The sequence below is a fragment of the Camellia sinensis genome, chromosome 3 (assembly GCF_055761805.1).
Source record: "Camellia sinensis isolate YWXY chromosome 3, ASM5576180v1, whole genome shotgun sequence".
NCBI lineage: Eukaryota > Viridiplantae > Streptophyta > Magnoliopsida > Ericales > Theaceae > Camellia > Camellia sinensis.
In genome coordinates, this window is record NC_138963.1 from 165,311,679 (window position 1) to 165,326,727 (window position 15,049).

The 15,049-nt window shown below is 35.1% G+C and overlaps 1 pseudogene across 1 annotated transcript in view; it reads left to right on the forward strand.

Moving 5' to 3' along the window:
- The first annotated feature begins 439 nt into the window (after positions 1–439).
- LOC114288026 (phosphate transporter PHO1 homolog 3-like) overlaps positions 440–15,049 on the forward strand; it is a 34,674-nt pseudogene continuing 20,064 nt past the window's right edge. Inside the window, exons 1-6 of the transcript XR_014363364.1 lie at positions 440–809; positions 1,010–1,059; positions 1,206–1,277; positions 9,290–9,416; positions 9,539–9,623; positions 14,976–15,032. The product of XR_014363364.1 is annotated as a phosphate transporter PHO1 homolog 3-like (transcript). The remainder of the gene's footprint in view (positions 810–1,009; positions 1,060–1,205; positions 1,278–9,289; positions 9,417–9,538; positions 9,624–14,975; positions 15,033–15,049) is intronic.

Below are 15,049 nucleotides of genomic sequence, written 5' to 3' on the forward strand. Positions count from 1 at the left end.
AAAATTAATACTTCAAAAGCGAGAAAAGGGACCTCAAAGTATTTTCACGGGAGATGTCACTTTTACCATGTGCCGTGTGAAATAATAAAATTTTAAAATTTAAACGCTCCAATCAATATGCCAATTGCATACTTGGCATTTGACATATACCTCCGATGTAAATTTTAAAGCCAAGTGGCCAACTCTAACACTAACACGTATTTTTCCCAACAAAAGTATATAATTTTTTTTAATTATTATATTTTATTTATTTTATATTCTAATGCCACTCTTTATTCCTGAAATTGATTTTTTGAATCTCTAATTGTAACTAGTCAATAGAAGATGAGACAAAATTGTATTGTTTATCCGTTTGAAACTCCATTATATAATAAGACTAGGTAAAATACCTAAATATCCTGAATGATGCTCTTAATTATGCTTAATGTGTGTAGGAAGAGCTTCCATGGATGTCATACATGAAGAAATACATGAAGAGGGGTCAAACAACTATGGTCATGACCTAGATGATCAATATGCTAGTGATGATAAATTTGTGAATAATGAGATCAAAACCATCAAACAAAATGGCAAAGAACACAATAAGCTAAAGAACTTGAGGGGTAGTAGACCAACCCCATTGGAAATACTTACTCATGTGAAGATGAACAACAATCCTGAGACTCCTCCTTCCACCATCAAAAGCTTTCTCAGTGTTCATGATTCCAATGAGATTAAGTTCAGCAGGGAAAATCTAAAGAAAGTTGAATCACTACTTAAGCGGGCTTTGGTTGAGTTTTATCACAAGCTTCGCCTTCTTAAGAGCTACAGGTAGGGTAATTTAGGATGTTTTTATGCTTCGTTTGTTTTGATAATTTTTTTTTTCTTTTTTCTTTTTTCTGAATTATGGTCGCAAACGAAACTTAGAAAAAGTCTTTTATTGTAAAAAAAACTTTTTCGTAGAAAAATGTTTTCCATGTAGAGATTTTTATATGAAAATGCGTTTGATATTTGTTCTAATAAATGAACTGTTTCTTGAATATCTTGGCTTTTTCAAAGATCATGAAGAAATATGACAAGGTATATTTTTCTATCTCAAAAACCCAAATTCTCTTTCCATCTCAGCAGTCTTCAAAATTCTATTTGGTTTGGTTAAGGATGGAAATTAGATTTTTATTTTTTATTTATTAACTTTATGTTGTTTGTTTTATACCTAATTGTTGAAGATAACTTCAAGAAATGCATCAAAAGCTTACTTGAAGATGGTAGACAACTCCTACCTTGGCAGCTCCGATGAAGTGAGTATGATATTTTCTGAGGTTCCCTTTTATCTTTAACGAAATTTTGAACACTTTAGACCCCATTCCGTCCATGATTTGGACAGAAAGATATTGTTTAGGTATGTGAAACTTATCATGAATTTTGTTTCAATAATTTAAATTATTTATTTTGTCAAGACCTTTGTTTATATTATTCACGTAAAAAAATTAAATCAATCAAATAAATCATCAATATGTACAATTTTTTTTTTTTTTTTTTTTTTGGTCAATCGATTTGAGGGCATGTTATTTTAGTAACTTAGTAACTTTTTATGAAAAGATATATAAAAAAATAAAAAGAGTGATATAATACTTTTTAACTTTCTGGTTAGAATTGAAACTTGCCAACGAAATATAAGAAATATTACAATATCAAACACACCACTAGTATACAACAACTAGAAATTAACAAAATTGATTTAAAAACTAATACACAATACCACAATAAAATATTATAATATTTTTTTATTTTAAAGTGATAATAGAGGATTTCTATTACATTATTTAGGAATTTGTAACAATTCTTTTTAAAATATTAATAAATTATGATGATTATTTGATAACTTTTAAATCATATAATGTAATGAAAATTTTGCATTACAAACATCTCAATTCCCGTAAAATAACAAAAAGAGTATTGCATTCGCACACACTCTTTTCAATAGACGAGATCTCACACCATCAATTTAAAGGAGGGTGTTCTTGAAAACCTCCACCCAATCAAAACCATCAATTATTAACATATTGTACACCTTACCACATAGGATAGACTCACCTCTCTTCACCACTTTCAGAGGAAAAATTATTCAATAATCCCGGAATATCACGTGACCATACTCCAAGCTAATTACCAATTACTTAGCCGCATGTTATTCTCTCATCTCCAACATAAATCGTGGGCCCCAACCCTTCTCTATCAATTAAAACTTTATGAAGCACCACGTGTCCATATTATGGGAATATTGAATAATCACCCCTGTTATTTAGGTAGGCAACCCAAGAGGAGGTGAATTGGGTAATTTAAAAATTTGGTCCAAGAATAAATTACCAAAGACTAAGTGATTAAAAAGATGATAATAAATGAATGCACAGAAAATGAAAGAAAAGGAAATAAGAGCTTGACACGAGGATTTATAGTGGTTCGGCTTGATCAGAGTATGGTGAGTTGCAGACTGTGGACAGGTTTTGGGAAGGGAAGGATCAATTAATGCACATACTTTTTATTTAATGCTCTTCTGCATAGGTCAACTTCTTGGAGGGGATATGGTTCCAAAAGATCTGTTCAGAGGTTAGAAAATATGACATATTATGCACAGAACTCTAAAAAAGTGACTGAGAAACGATCTGCAGTAATTTGGATATGATTTGGCAGGTTGAATTTTTAAACCTAGATATTACAGGTGTCGACTCCTGCAGATTTAGGTGTCGACCCTTTGCTTCTCTCTCTTCTCTGCGTTGAGTCTCAAATGTCTCTGGTGTCGACCCTTATCTTTCTTGGTGTCGACCCTTGCTGCTAAAATGCATTCTGAAATTTGGTTTCGACCCTTGTAGTTCTTGGTGTTAACCTTTACTGCTGAATTGCATTCTGAAATTTAGTGTTGACCCTTGCTATTTTGGTGTCGACCCTTGCAGCTAGAACACTTGTGCATTTTGAGCCTCATTTTGGTGTCGACCCTTGCCATCTTGGTATTGACCCTTAGATCTGTTTTAAGTAAAGATAGAGTTTTGCAACCAAGTTTTGATGCTCATGTTTTGAAGCCCCAAAAATCATTAAAAATGATACTTTATAGTCATATGACTTCTAGAATTTATGAAGTGCAATTTTTTATATTTTTATTTCGAAAACTTCAAATAAAAAAATAAGTTCAAAATATTTGTTCATAATCAAAATCAATAGAAACTTAGAATTAAATAACCTTGGGGCTAACAACCCCTTCCAGAGGCCATTTAACCACCCATTGCCATCAGCAGTGGGTTTGGTTTTGTAATGCCCCAAATTTCTAACCCAAATGATAAGACAACAATCATGGCTTTTTCAAGGAAAACCAAATATAAATCTCCAAATGTACATTACATGATACAGTAGTTCTTCATGCAACAATACATTAATCCAACAACAAGAAAATGAACAAATAAATACCCCCAAGGGTTTACAAGTTTCCAAGGCTTGAGCCTGGTTACAGAAAACAATTATTCAAACCCACACACATACAACATTTGGCTTACACATAGAATCACAGCAAAATGAGAGTCTCGTACTCTCAACACACATTTCCTCGCCTTTAGTTAGGCGGCATCACCACATCTTTTCCTGCACAAAAATCCTATAGGGTGAGCATAGAGCCCAGTAGGAAATCCTTAACAAAGTATATACACTTTATACAAGTTTCAAGAGATGAAATGCAGATGTCATGCTATGCCGTTTTGAAAGAAAATCATGTCTTCATCTTTGAAAACTATCATGCTCAATGATGTCATGCTATTTCATTTCTTCAAAACGTAACAATTCATTTTAAGAGCGGTAAATACGACTCTGGTAATCCCTAGGTCGGTGTTTGCAAGTAGACTATACAAGTACTACCAATTTGTCATTTTTACCAGCATTGACTAGAAGGCTCGACGCCTATAATCTATCACTTTTACCAGTATTAACTGGAAGGCTCAACACCTATTCAATTTCATCTACACCACATGTCAAGACTTACCACCGTATTTACCCCAAAACCAATTCATGGAAACTTGTTTCTCAACATTCTTTTCTCAATGCAAGTTTCCAAATCAACTTTCAAAGTTTAATGTAATCAAATGAATTGATATGCCAATAACACAAGATGAATATAAATACTTTTATTCCAATTCATCATCCAAGGAATAATACAATTTCCTCTTCTCAAGTATCCTCAGCAATTAGTCATTTCAAGACTATTTCAACGTTTTGAACAATAATTTTCAAAATGAACAATAATTCTCATATTTCCTAAAATTCATCATTTACATAAATATAAATAAGAAAATTTTCAAATATTCATTTATTTTGACACACAAAATAAATATAATAATATCAATCATGGATTTTCAGTCTCATAAAAAAAAAAAAACCCCACAAATTCTAGGTTTTCTCACCAAAACTATACAACTCAAATCTTTTGAAAGAAAACTTTCCAAAATCATCTTTTCTTTAATTAACGAAGATCAAAACTCATAAGATTATTTTAAAAGAACAAGAGACAAACCCACTTTCAAAATCGCTCAACTTCTCCAATCAACAATCAATTTTCAAAGCTATCGAAAGATGATTTCAAAAATCATATAGATCTTGAAAATATATATATATATATATATAACTCTAAGAAAATCCCTACCTCAAGTTTTGAAGAAGAAATGAGATGAAACCCCCAAAACCAACGGTGTCGAAACTCGATCTTCACCGCACACAAGGAAGCCCTCGAGAAGTTAATCAACTTTGATAAGAACTTATGGTAGAACTCTTGGCAGAACTCTAATGGATCTTGAGAAATCAAGGTTTTGATCCAATTTGTCATATGGAAATGTAGAGAGAAGGAAGAGGAAAAGATTTTTAAAGAGAGAGAGAGAGAGATACAAAAGTGATCTGAAATATCAGATTCACGAACTGATATAACATGGTCCGCTCGAGCGTGGAAAGCCCTGCTCGAGCATCAAATACACTTACCCAGTACTTTTGTAGACATGTCAAACTTCTGAAATCAAATATTCTCCGCTCGAGCGCATAAACGGCCGCTCGAGCGGACAGGCAACTTCGAATGCATTTTGCGTTTTTTCTTCGGGGGCACTGCCCCTCAACCCCACCAGGGCACTGCCCTAGGACCCGCCAAGGGGCGCTGCCCCCTGGACCCCTACGAGCTGACCGGGCAGCTCGATCTCCGACCGGCCTAGTCGAAGTGGCAAAATAAGAAAGAAGGATTGAAACCGGGATCGCTACAGGTTTGAAGATTTTCCTAATGGAATTACATGATGATGATGAAGGTAGTTTGGTGGTTTTTTTCACTCTCTCATATAACAATATTTAACCAAGTCCACCGGGAAGCTGTGGAGATTGCAAGCTGTGCAGGTGAGTATGTGAATGAGTACAAACAGGTAAAAAAAACCACCCATCACCACCATCTTCCATTAGCACCACCACCACTTTCCTTCTCAATGACTCTTCTTCGGTCCCCAGTAAGTAGTCCATCTCAACCATCAACTCATCAGCAGCCTAAGCTCAATATCACCCCCAATCCCAGGATCGCTATCTCGCCGGCGAACCTGCTTAAGAACATAGAATCTGAGCTCTACAATCGGTATGACTTTGCCATGAGCATCAAGAAAATCAGCCACAGAGGTAGGTCAGGAATTTCTCTCCATTCTTCAAATTCAAAGCGGAAGTGATTTGGTCCGAGAAATTTGAGAAAATACATACAAAAATTTCCATATTTAGAAGAGTACTCGAACGAAAAGTGTTAGTATATATGCGCGAACGAGACCATTCACGGAGTTGAATTCAACTATTGAGTTTGACACACTAATGGACTCAGAAATACAACCTTAATTGATAGCACTCTAGTACACAACACTCGTAGATAATCACACACTAATACACCTCACTTATTCACTCACACATACATTCAAGCACTCACACTTTGTGTCTTCCTTGCACAAGACCTTGAGACACCTCACACTAGATAGTGTTTGACCACTTACTTTGGACTCACTCTTCTTTCACTCAATTGTCCAATTGTCCAATTACTTAGTACATGCACTCATCTCATATTTATATTAGTTGAAGAACTTTCTAAAATACGCTCATACTTTCCCTACACTCTAGAACAATTTAGATCACTCTAGTACATATTAGAGCTTTCTATTATTTTTTAAAATATTCTAGAACCTTCCGAAATTTTCTAGATTTCTCTAGTTTTCTCCAAACCTTTTTAATGTTCTAGAACCTTCTAGAATGTTCTAGAACCTTCTAGAATATTCTAGAATCTTCCAAATTTCTTTAGTTCTTTCCAGAATCTTCTAGATCTTTCCAGAGTATTTTAAATTCATGTGGAAACTTTTAGAATATTCTAGAGAGAAGATTCTAGAGAGTGAAGAGAATTAGTGATGACTCTTAACACTCCGCCTCAACACTAACTCTTTTTTCTGGATTGTGTAACCTTGCCACGTTGTTTTAGAAACTCTTCGTGAGTATTTCTGCACCCTGGTCCTCTACCACAATAAATCTGCCTCCATCTCATCCAGTAATGACTTCTTCTATTTGAAGTGATTTTATTCTTCCATGGAACACCACGTCCTTGGCCAGCTGTAGGATTCTCATCCTCCAATTTAGATAATGAGTGCCACGTTTGAATATGTGTTGATGCATCAATATCTGCTTTTGTTGTCTTCCTCCAATTGTTAAATTTTGTTGGTTCCTAAAATATTATTAGCTCCTTTATATCATTAATCTTAGCAAAGGTTACATCAACATACCTTGGATTGTGTTGACATTGCTTTACAGATATTGATTGTTGTAGCTTTATCACTTATTCAACTTTTTCTTCTTCTATTTGCTTCCCCAACTTCCCTGGTAGGTGAGCTTCTGGATCTTTAACTCTTGAAGATTGAGACTTAGCTGTAGGAGTCGACTCATCTGTAATAGAGTATGGATCCATTTCCTTGGTAACTGCGTTGCACTACTCATGTACGCCTTTATCGAAGTCTATCTCCTCTTCTGAATCTACTTCAGTAACCACGAACATTATAGGAGATGCTTCAAAATCCCATTCTTCTTCAAATTCTGGCTCTTCTTCTAAGTAACCTAGTTCCACGGTCTCGAACATTACACATGAAGCTTGGAAATCCAATTCTTTTTCACTCTCATCTTGGTAACCATTAGATGTTACCATATTACCTTCAATTGGTCTTCTTCTTAACCGAAAATATTTTGTGTAGTGGCAAATCTTGCCACATTTGAAGAACTTATGTTGTGTCGTCCAAATCTAGTAACTCTTCGATCATTTTCATCATGTCGAATTCCCCTTCGTTGATAACTTCGATCATCTTGTGATTATTCATCTTCTTCTCTCTTCGATTTTCCATGTTCTTGCCACCGGTCTATGTTTTTTCTTGCTATTGAATAACGTCTCTTTTTCACTTTCATTCTTTAATGTGACTCTAGCCATTTACTTTGCTAGAGTTTCTTGTTTCGCCAATAGACTTTCAAGCTCAACCAGTGATGATTGAATGAACCATCCTCTAACAGCGGACATCCTATTATACCTGAGTCTTAAACCTCGAGTAATAATGCACTTCATTCTTGACTCGCAAATTTTTGACTCGAGATCAAGTTAAGAAATTTCATTGCAAAAAGTCTTTACCTTGAGAAAATATTGGCTGATAGTCATTGATCCTGGTGTCACCGTTACGAGCTCGTTTTCTAGATATTGAAGTCGTGCATCGTTTGTCTTCGAAAATAACACCGCAAATGTGTCCCAGACTGCTTTTAAAGTAGTAGCCTCCCGAACATACTCCAATAACTCTTTCTGAATAGTTGTCCTTAACACGAACATCGCTTTTCCAACCTTAATCTACCACTTTCGCAAGGCCTTTGCATTTTCTTCTCCAGGTGATGTAGTTTCCTTGCCGTCAACAATCTCCCATAGATCTACCGATGAAGTTTCTGAAATCTACCATAACAACTGCGCTTGTTGACTTCAACAATATCTTGTATCAATCTCAATAGCTCTTCGTGTCGGTCTCCGAACGACCAAGCTCTGATACCAAATTGTTGAGTTTGACACACTGGTGGACCCAGAAATACAACCTTTATTGATAACACTCTAGTATACAAAACACTTGTACACAATCACACACTAATATACCTCACTTATTCACTCACATATATATTCAAGCACTCACACTTTGTGTCTTCCTCGCACAAGACCTTGAGACACCTCAAACTAGATAGTGCTTGACCACTCACTTTGGACTCACTCTTCTTTCACTCAACTGTCCAATTACTTAGTACATGCACTCAGCTCATATTTATACTAGTTGAAGAACTTTCTAAAATACACTCATACTTTTCCTACACTCTAGAACAATCTAGACTACTCTAGTACATATTAGAGCTTTCTATTCTTTTCTAAAATATTTTAGAACCTTTTGGAACTTTCTAGATTTCTCTAATTTTTTCCAAACTTCTTTAATGTTCCAAAATCTTCTAGGATCTTCTAGAATCTTCCAAATTTCTCTAGTTTTCCAGAGTCTTCTAGATCTTTCCAAAGTATTTTAAATTCATGTAGAAATTTCTAGAATATTATAGAGAGTGAGGAGAGTTAATGATGACTTTGTCATGAGCATCACGAAAATCAGCCACAGCGGTAGGTCAGGAATTTCTCTCCACTCTTCAGATTCAAAGCGGAGGTGATTTGGTCAAGGAAATCCAAGAAAATACATACAAAAATTTCCATATTTTGAAGAGTACTCTAACGAAAGGTTTTAGTATATGTGTGCGAATGAGACCATTCACAGAGTTGAATTCAACAACTACCCAAATTCCCAAGAACAACAACGATGGTTGATGGTTCAATGAAGGTTTGCTGTTTTAAACCATCATCCCATTTCCTGTTGAGATATGGAACTCAAGTAAGCCTAGTGATAAGTATTTGATTTGGTTTCTTTTGCTTCAGTTACCTCATGAACCAAGCAGAGCTGGAAGGAGGATGGAGCATTGATCCCAATGTGATAAGCTCCATGATAAGATTGAAAATGAGTGCTTAGAAATGTTGATAAAGGGTGATTTTTTAGATAAAAATTAATACTTTATTAGTTTAAAAGGACAAATAGTAGAACGGCCCGTGTTGGGATCATTTTGGAAATTCAAGTTTTATTTGTTGCAAGTGCTAAACTAAATTTTCCTATTAAAAAAAAAATTTTTGAAGAAAAAGAGAAGGCCAATTTTTATGATTCAATTTGGGTCATTGCAGGTTACCAAGCTTATGGAAGGGGTTGAAACCACATTCATCAAGCATTTTTCTAATTCAAACGGAAGTAAAGGGTTGAACATCTTGAGACCAGCGAAGAGAGAAAGGCATAGAGTAACATTCACCTTAGGTAAGATTTATTATATTACAACAAAGTTTTTCAAATGATTTATCTACGAAAATAATTTCTTTTACATCTGAATATTTTAATTTGTTGTAGCCTTTTCTTTAATCTGTTGACTGAAATTTCAGGCTTTCTATGTGGCTGCACAGTTGTTTTCTTATTTGCACTTGTTTCGGTTACGCATGCTCGCAATATCGTAAACCATGAACGCAAGTACAGTACATGGAAACAAGGCCTGTCAACGGATCGGGTATAACCCGAATCCGATCCGAATCCGATCCGATTAATCCGGTCCATTTATGCAAATCCGAATCCGAATATCTGTTTAACCCGTATCTGTGTAGCCCGATTTTAAACGGGTCGGACTCGGATAAATCCGATCCAATCCGTTTGTTTGCCTAATCCGATTCCATTGAAATCAGATCTCTCATAAACAGATCTCTCTCATCGTCTGAAAAGTGCGTTCTGTTGTTGAAGTTCATCGTCTGAAGATCAAATCTCTCTCTCATTGTCTGAAAATGCTCCGATTGATGACGATGAACCTAGCCAAATCGAGCTCTCTGCTCCGATTGGATTCATAACGCTCAATTTCAAAGAACGAAGTCCAAATCTTGTCAGATCGGAGCTACGAACTGTAAGAGATCATCTCTCTGCTCCTTTTTATTTTTTATTTTTTTTGTTGGGTCTCTGCCCCGTATCAGATCTGTTTTTGTTGCCGATCTGATTCTTACCCGTATCAGATCTGATTCTTGGTTTAAAGTTGTATGTATCAGATCTGATCCTATTGCTCTGTCAAGGAGAGTTGGGTTTTGTTAATGAGAGTTGGGTTTTGTTACAATATTGAACAAGATCAAAGGAGACCGTGAATTTATTGTTTCTTTTTATTGATTTGAGAGTTGGGTTTTGTTAATGAGAGTTGGGTTTTGTTAATGTGGAAGTTTTTTTTTTAATTTTTTTTATTTTATAGTTTTTGATAACTATGGGCATTTTTTTTTAATTTTAATTTTAATTTTTAAATTTGGGGCGTGTGAAAAGAATTTAGTTTGTAGAGGGTTTTGAATCTGGAAAGAAAGAACTTTGAAGGTCAAGTTTGAAAAAAGAGCAAATGAATATTTTTGATTGGAGGGTTTTTGAAATCTTACTAGTTTTTTTTTTTTTTTTTGTTAAGTAGATGTGTAGAATACTTATGTGGGTTTTCATCAGTATGATATAAAGATTCATACAAGTAGTTTCCCCCCCCCCCCCCAATATTCTTTCAATTGATTGTATCTTGACGAATATTCAATCTTTCTTGTTTCTATATCTGGATAAATCTGTTCCAATATTCTCTGTTCTCTCTTTTCCTATTCTTTTTTAAACCAGTAAAGGGTGTATTGTGATTGTTTCCCTAGATTTGCTTATACTTTTCTTTTTTGACAGTAAAGTTTGACACAAATCACTTATCACTCTTACTTGATCACTATGTATAATTTTCTGTTCTTGAATCATAGATTATTTGGATTGGCAAGTTCTTTCTCTATACGGGTCTTTATTTTTTTTCAATTAAATTAATATTTCTATTTTATATTTATTATTCAGGAGTGACTAGATGTGAAAATGGACTCTTTTGAGGCTTCTAATATTGTGTTTAGTAGAATCCGGAAGTTTGAACCAGAGAATGTTACAAAGAAGATAATAGGGTATCTTCTTTTACAAGACCGCGGTCATGAAATGATTCGTTTGGCTTTTGGACCGGACACTTTAATCCATAATTTGACATACAAAACCAAAATTCAACTTGGTTTAGTGTCGAAACCAGTTGTTTTGCCTCCGATTTCACCTTCGATGAACTTGGCTAAACCAGTTGTTTCACCTCCAATTTCACCTTCTATGAACCCGGGTTTTAATCCCTTCTCACCGGTTTCATCCCCTGTAACATTGAAGGTTCCGTATCCCTCCTGGGACCCCCAAGTCAACCCCGATCACCAACCAATGCATAACCCCCATTTCATACTCCAAAATCAGACTCAATTCATGGGTTTGGATTATCAATTAGAGCCAGTTAATCCAGGAATTTCAGCTTTTTCGAGTGATTATTATTACCCGGAAGCTACGTGTGCGAGAAGCCCATAGTCTCCAACCCTATCCGAGTTCCCAACGAAAGCTTGTCACTATTTTAATAAGGGGTTTTGTAAGCATGGAAGTAACTGTAGGTACTTTCATGGACAACCTTTCCCAGAGAGCCTCACTCAGATGTTTAGTCCTAGTACAAATGATGTTGTTAATGAAGATCTGATTTTTTCACCTAGGTCACTTGAAAAGTTAGAATTCGAAATTATATAAATGTGTTACAAACAACTGCTTTCCTTTTTCTCTATTTGACTCTTTGTTTTTGGATTGTTATGTAAATTTAGTTACTTTTTAATTGTGTGACTATTTTTATGAACCGATGATATGTAAATCAGGATTTATTTAGGAGGGCCATACTGGAGTCAGGGCCACCAGAAAATTTTGCTCTCAAGACTGTCCAAGAAATTATTAAACCTCAGGTAGTTGCTGAACACCCCCACTTCTTCCTCATTGTTGCTCATTGCAACATAAATTAGCTCCTGCCCTTTATATTGCTAAATACAGTGATGGCTATGCTTTTGTATATTATAATTAGAATTAGAATGTCTTAATTTGAGGATAAACTGTGAAACCTTTATATATATATATATAAGAAGATCTTTGTTTGTCTTTTGAAAATTCCAAAAGTTGTGTATTTAGTTATAACTTACGACACATTCTCTTACTCCTATTTCCCAACATTTTATATGTGGGTGAATGATTTGGGGATGGTTATCCTTGTTGTCTATACTGAATTACAATCTCTTTGTTTCCTTGAAAGATTGAATAGTACGTGAAAGAGTTTACCCAATTTGCTATGTCAATAAGCCTGTTTACTCTCTTTTCTTGGTGGTAACCTGTGTTTACTCTGGATTAAGAACCATAGTTTACTTCTTCATAATGACCACCCAAAAAAAGAAAAACAAGAAAAAAACAGAGAAGTAAATAAAGGGGGACTTACGTGTATGTCCTACTAGGTGGACTTATTGTCCAATATGTCCTATAATTAATGCCATTTTTCATTAAACACTATAAAAAACGTCACTATTTGTTAATTTTCGGCGACAATATAAAAATTGTCACAAAAAATGTCATTAACTATAAGTTTTAGTGACAGTTTAAAAAAACATCACAAAAAAATCACTAAGTCACAAATCTATATAATTTCCAAATTGGTGCACACTATTTTTAAATGAACTCCTGCTCCTTTATGTTTGATTTCTTGTGTAGTGCATATTTGAGTTTTAGAGCCAAAGATGTCTTCGGATTATAGCGAACCTATTACTGCTGATGATGCCGAGTTGGATGACGATGTATCTCAAGGACCCACAAAGAGGATTCGAAAACTAACTTCAAAGGTATGGGATGACTTTGTCAAATTTAAAGGACCTAATGGAAATGACATAGCTAGATGTAAGCATTGCAATAGGGAATTTGTTAGAGAGAGTAGGAAAGGGACTAGTCATTTAAAAAATCATTTGTCGAAGACATGTCCAGTACTTAAAGGGCCAAATGCCCCTAGGATTGCTAGTAAGGCTGCTTCTAAATCTACTCCTAAGGCTGCAAATTTTAAATTCGATCAAGAGAGAAGTCGTATGGATTTTTCTAGGATGGTAATCAAGCACAATTATCCTTTTAACATGGTTGAGCATGAATTTTTTGAAATATTTTGTAATAATCTTCAACCAATGTTCAAACTTGTTTCTCGTAACACTGTTAGGGCGGATGTCCTTGATGTTTATGAAATAGAAAAGGCCAAGTTATATCAATTTTTGGATGAACTCTCTTCTAAGATCACCTTGACAACTGATATATGGACTTCAGACCATCAGAATTTTGCATATACATGTTTGACTGCTCATTATGTGACTAATGATTGGGAGTTGAAGAAGAAAATCCTTGCTTATAGACGCATTGATTACCCGCATGATGGAGACCATTTGTTTAGTTTTATCAAAGATCTAATTTTAGAGTGGAACATAGATAAGAAGTTATTTTCAATGGTAGTCGATAATGCAACGAGTAATGATGTCATGGTGAGACTCTTAAAGCGATGGCTACATGACCAAGGATTACTACATTTGGGTGGACAATTGTTTCATGTGCGTTGTAGCGCACACATATTGAATTTAGTTGTTCAGGATGGTTTGAAGGTGATTGGTAGTCTTATTTCAAAAATCCGAGAAAGTGTGAGATATTTAGGGAGGTCTCCTTATGGAAAACAAAAATTTGATGTTGCAGTGAATCATGTTAAGTTACATCATAAAAAGAAAGTCCCCATGGATGTTCCTACCAGATGGAACTCCACTTATTCAATGCTTGAAGCTGCATTAGATTTGAAAAGTGCATTCCACCGCTTAGGGCAAATTGACAAACAATATAAGCACAATCCTTCTGAGGATGAGTGGAATGTAGCAAATGTGATTTGTGGGTGCTTGAAGATTTTTTTTTGATGCTACATCTCACTTTAGTGGTACCACTTTTCCGACTTCAAATGTGTTTTTTCCCGATATTTGTCTTATTCAACTTGAAATGAAAAAATGGGAGCAAAGTGAGTATGATTGCATTCGATTGATGGCCGGTCCAATGAGAGTGAAATTTCAAAAATATTGGGAAGAATGTTCTTTGGTGTTAGCAATTGCAGTGGTTCTTGATCCGAGATTTAAAATGGACTTGGTGGAATACTACTTTGGGCTTATTTATGGTGTTGATGCTAATAAGCATATTCAGAGGGTCCGTAATGGTTTTGTTGATCTTTTTTATGAGTATAGGAGTGATTCTTCTGATTCTATGAGTAGCATTGCACTTGTTTCTGAAAATAGTAGCTCAAGTGGTAGTCAGTTGCTTGTCGGTTCTTCGAAACAAGAAAGTTTGGCTGCTTTTCATGCGTGGTATGCCCAAGAACGTGCTTCTAACATTCATGCCTATCAAAAATCAGAGGTGGAGCAATACTTGGAGGAGTTGGTGTTTCCAAGTAATGAGAGCTTCAATATTCTACATTGGTGGAAAGTGAATAAAGCAAAATTTCCTACTTTGGCAAGGATAGCTCGTGATGTTTTAAGTGTTCCTGCTACTACGGTTGCATCAGAGGCGGCGTTTAGTGTAGGAGGTAGGGTGATTGATGAGACACGTGCTTCATTACTTCCAGATATTGTGGAGGCCTTGATCACTTGCAATGATTGGATTGAATCAACCAAAAATAGAAGTAAGTGAAATATTGAAATTTTTAAATAATTAGATGTTATTTAGTTTAGTTCTATGAATATCTTAATGTCACATTATTTTCAAATTGCAGATGTAGAAGAATGCAGACATGAGTAGATGGATTGAATTGAATCGAATCACTTGAAGTAGATGGGTAAATATGGTTCAGATTATGGGGCTTGTCCCATGCCTTTATAGTGATCTATGAATTCGTATCTGACATAATTTGATAATCTGTTTGCATATTAAGGTAATAGCTTTCTTGATTTGCAGGTTTGATAATGAGCTTAATAAAGTGGTTGCTATTAAAGTTATTGACTTGGAAGAATCGTACACTTGCTGATACA